Source organism: Neltuma alba, unplaced genomic scaffold (assembly GCF_004799145.2).
Source record: "Neltuma alba isolate B1F8T4 unplaced genomic scaffold, ASM479914v2 tig00013680_pilon, whole genome shotgun sequence".
Classification (NCBI taxonomy): domain Eukaryota; kingdom Viridiplantae; phylum Streptophyta; class Magnoliopsida; order Fabales; family Fabaceae; genus Neltuma; species Neltuma alba.
The window spans coordinates 58,050-63,134 of NW_021637846.1; the positions used below are offsets into that span (position 1 = coordinate 58,050).

Consider the following 5,085-nt stretch of genomic DNA (forward strand, 5'->3'; position numbering starts at 1 on the left):
CATGATTATTCCATATTTCCAGTTGTAATGACCAAATTAAAACAACAAATTAAATAATTAAAGCAAAACTTTGTTTGAACGAACTGCTATTGTTTCTCCCTTCGCACCTCTCCCTTCCAACATTTTCATCGATCAGTGTGTAGTTTTTCATCTTCTCGCGATCTTCATCAATCTGCATCAACTAAATTCTCTTCGATCAATATGTCCTTCATTCCTAACCAACTACGTACACAGGATCCACATCCAATAATCAGGCATTAGCGACAATTTATTGTTAGTAATTAGCAATATCGCAACGTATTAACTACTAAATTCTAGTTATATCTCTTCTTAGATTTACAAGCAGTACGGATGCATGCCTTTGCTATTGAAACATCCAGGTCCAGCCTTTGCTATTGAATACATGCCTTTTGTAACTTCTTTACTATTATGAGTAATATAAAAGCGGAGCCGCAGAAGCAACAGTCCAAGAGCAAAATATTAATGTTACATATAATAGGATCACTTCAATTACGATTCTCAGAAATATGTCAGAACAGGAAAACTGCTTTGCTCGCCCGGCTCGACCATTCGTTTGCGCTCGCTTTCCTCTTTGGTCACCGCGACTTTGCCGCTTTTCACACTCTTTACTGTTCAATAATTGAGCTCGAATATTTTGTTACCTGGAATGGAATGACAGTGGATTGGAATTAAATAAGGAAGGAATTGGGAGGAAGAGAAGCTATCAGACAAAGAGAAAGAAGAGAGGTAAGAGGAAAAGATGTAGCAAAAACATGTCCTTCTCAGTGCACGTCAAGCTAAGCATGTTTGTGGCAGCTACATTAGCCTACTATCACACCCAGTTACTGTTAAATCGTCTTTTGCACGTCCCAAATGGCAACTACCAAATCTACATTATTTATAATTTAATTTTATTGTCTACCGGCTAAAAGCTTCACTTAATAGAAAAAGAAGAACCAGATACTCAATCACGATAATTTTAACATCGCAAGATTGCAAATTTATATATTATGCATATATCAATGCGGAGAGACAATTATAAGGTTAAATCAAGGCTTCATAGATGGAAGCCTTAATTAACTGGAATACTTAAAGTTGCATTTGCCTCTTTCTTTCATATGCATTGACCCCAAAATATAAGCACCGTCAAGTCACAAGCCAACAAGACCATATATAGATATACCTCATAAATTTAAAAAAAAAAAAATCAAATCTTGTTGCCCCGATCGACGCTATACGTCATGCACATTTGACAAGAACAATTATTCTGGTTCACAATTGATGTATTATAAGTTCAAGCTATTGTCGCAGATCCGAGCAAGCTGCATTACTCATACTATAATGAAACATAAAGCAACAGGAGGGGGGCTGTGCATGTATCAGAAATATCCAGCTATTTAACAGACAACGAAAAGCAAAGTCATAAAACGTAGTGGTCCAAATATAAACAATGGTGGGTGTTTCTTGCTTTAATCTCAATGAATATACCGGTATCCATTGAGAAATTGGGTGCAGCATAAAAACAAGTTCAATGTGATCTTGCTAGTATAACCAACGACAAGTACGGATTACATTCCAACGGTTGGTAAACCAATGCAGAAAAAATTGAGTTAAGAAGGAAAAAGGAAAGCAGGACAAAATAAAAAAACAAATCTCCCTGGAGCAATCCAGCCTATGCATATCTGTAAATCTCTTGGAAAAATATGGCAGAATCTCTGCAGGATCACCTAATTCATATATAGAACATTAAAAACACCATAATTAATAATCTCGATGTCCTCCATGAAGAATCGTAATTTTTCTAGGCAAGAATAAATAATTATCACTCCTTAGAAAAAGAAAAATATTAAAATCAATATAATAAAGAAAGACTGATCCATGAAATATTATCTTCTTCAATGAGTGGTGGAGATTGCTGGCAATATACTAATTCAAGATACAATACATATTAACTTTCAAACTTTTTTAGCACTTTTAATATGGAAAGAGAGATTTATATAATTTCTAAACAATCATCACTAAAGCAAAATAAATAAGAGTTGCAATTTATTTTACATTCGTTTATTCAAGTTAACAGGCATGTCTATTGTATCATTCAATGGACGTCATTTTATAATATTTTATAGACCATTTTTGTTAAAATTTAACAGTTAAATCCATTTCAAATTAACAAACACATATAACAGCTAATTCTAGCTAACCGACATAATAACTATCATATTCGGCCTTAATTATCCAATCCAATGTGAGCGAGCACAACCTCACATGTATATTATTACAAATTATAGAAGCCTAATATTGTCTATAACCTTAAAACAAGGCAGATCATTTTATTCAACCACAGAACATTAAAGTCCGTAATTATCTCGAGCTCCTAGCTCAACCCAATAGATTAATTTTCCTAGGCCATCACCCTTTGGGGTCACATTGCATAATCCCCACAAAATATTACATCAATTTTCTATTAAAAAAAAAAAGAAAGATATACAGTGTCAGGAGCAAGATCAGAATATTAGCAGGCGGGGAACGAAATGATGCTCAGCAACACATAATTTAGTACACTCTCAACCCAAGCAAGTAGGTTGCTAGTGTTTATCTGCCAATGGTAAATACATACTCCTGAAATAAATATGTTCAGATATGAAGCAGAAGGCAGAATCTAGCCATGACTCAGGTGAGAACAAACAGCAAACCAACTGCATCGCATGCGCAGCAATTATTTTAAAAAAAAATGTGCGTGGAAGAAAACGATAATGAGGATGATGACGATGATGCCTGCAAAGCATCGGTAAGATAAAATTGTGAGGACCATACTATAACGTGAAATGGTCCCAAGCTATGCGCTAATTTGGCTGCTTAATCTGCACAGGGCTACTCGGGTATCTTCTGCAGGGAGAACCATCAAAAGTCACGCTTTAAGGTTACGAAATCTAAATATAATTAAAGTCCCAAATAGTAAAAAAAACAAATTAGTGAGTAGAAAAAGGGAAAGAAAACAACCACCAACTGCTTTACACTGTTGGATAATGATAACCTCCTCATTCTCATTTCTCACCAATGATCTTTCATGCTTTCAGCTGAGGATCCATCCAATTGCTAAGAAAGGATACATAATGAGGAAAGAATCAAACCGAGAAGGATTCAGAAACCAGAAATAGCAGTGAGACTCATTTCCAGCACTGGAAGCTGACAGAAAGAGAATGAGCACGCAAAAGCATCAGTATGAAACAATACCGAGTGCCTCTGTGTGCTCACTCTCTTCTGTCAATTTCTATGTCATATGAAATAAGCTATAGGAGTCGAGATCAGGAAAATACGAAGGCCTGCCCAAATAAGGAAACGCCGAGGGAAAAACGAGTGCTCTTGAAAAATCGATGGAAAGACACTTATAATTGAATCAGATCTGAGGAAAGGAGGCCGGGAAAAACCAAAAAGAACAAATGCGAAAAATAATTGGAACAAGAAAAATAGGCAAATCTAGGATCTCTCGCTTACTTCAAATAATACCTAGAGCAAGAGCTTATTTGAAAATTTTAGGGTTTTTCACTATACAACCGGAAAGAAAACAGATACCAACGAAATCGGCCGGAGAAGGAGCATGAGAAGAAAAAGGAGAGTCTAGTAGAAGGAGGGGCCAGGAGAAAAAGGATATGAAAGATTCAACCCCCAAAATCAGTTGAAAATCATGTTTCGATGCTTTCTTTCCGTTTCTTTCTCGCCTTTTCCCCATTCAGCGTGGTTTTCTTCCATCTATCCCGTAAACTCATGCAACACGTAGCCAGATTCTCTGACCTGATGAACCATTATCAGAATCAATTGTACTGAGCCAAAACGGCGAGAAAAATCACGATTGCTCAGAGAAGGCACATTCAGTAGCAGATCGAGGCAGGCTTCCAGCGTGAAAGAGGGCGTTAAGAGCTGGTACTCTGTCCACTGAGAAACGGGAAGCAGCCATGAGAGGGCTCAATGGCTCATTGACACCTAGCAACTAAATTTATCATTATCACGACCAGGCCTCCATCCTCTCTCTCTCTCTCTCTCTCTCTCTCTCTCCCCCCCCCCTTCCCCCCACCTCTCGATTTGATCTTTTGGGGAAGGCAAAGAGAACACGAAGCTTTTTCGAGAGGGAGCGAATGGGCTGTGCTTTGCTGTGGAGGGCACAACGACGGGGTACGGCTTTGTGAGGGTGATAGCCGTTGATATGACAGATCAGCGGAACCAACAAATCCCCTCCACGTGATTGGCCATAATGTGGGGTCATAGTACTGTGGCTTGATGAGACTGCGTCTGCGTCATTTCAGGAGACAACGATTGGGTTATTCAGATGATAATGAGCATTCGTACTGTAACGCATCCCCCAAACCTCCCTAATGGATCTCCTCCAGCTACTTTTTCTGATGACTTCCTTAACAATCCTTATATTCTCATCTTCGTAATTTTCTTTTTTTTGCAATTAGTATTTTGACCATATTTTTACAATTAAAAAAAATTAAACACATCCCTGTATTTCAAAAGGTTTATAAGATTTTTTTTTTATAAGAAAAAAGTTTAGGTGGGAAGTTTGACAGAAATTAAAGGGAAAAGTTTATATAATCTTTAGTGAAATATTGTAATACTTTAAATGTTTTGGTTTAAAACTACTTGATAAATTGTTTTTGCCAACACAAAACTTAATGAATTCTGATCATTACAAGATTATTTCATTTCACATATTATATGGTTATTGTTTTGGCGGTGTAAGATCAAGAAAAATTAATTGCAAATCACATTTACATGGAAAATTAAGCAAGTCAATTATTCCATTATATGCATGTTGTACCCAAATTACAAACAGATGATACATTTTTAAGTGAGTTGAGCTTTGAGGCTCATCTGTACGTAATGAGATTTAAATTCATAACTTCTTTTATTTATGAATTGACTTATTACCGATCGAACCAAAATTTTTTTTGACGCAAACAAATGATATTAAAGTTGTTGGCTATTCCGGACTTGATGAGTTCCAACCCAAAAAGAAAAACATTTATAGGATTATATTACTTTTAATCCTTAATATAAGACCTTATTTGATTTTTTTTTAATTAT

At 36.2% G+C, this 5,085-nt stretch overlaps 1 long non-coding RNA gene across 2 annotated transcripts; it reads right to left on the reverse strand.

Annotated features, from left to right (window-relative positions):
- Window positions 1-242: 242 nt before the first annotated feature.
- On the reverse strand, window positions 243-4,064 carry LOC114738752 (uncharacterized). Of its 2 annotated transcripts, none has more exons than XR_003739559.1 (2): window positions 3,035-4,064; window positions 243-2,886 (listed from the first exon to the last, which is right to left on the reverse strand). It is a non-coding gene; the product is annotated as an uncharacterized LOC114738752 (long non-coding RNA). The 2 variants fall into 2 exon arrangements; XR_003739558.1 differs by having other exon boundaries at window positions 3,001-4,064.
- Between the last annotated feature and the right edge of the window lie 1,021 nt (window positions 4,065-5,085).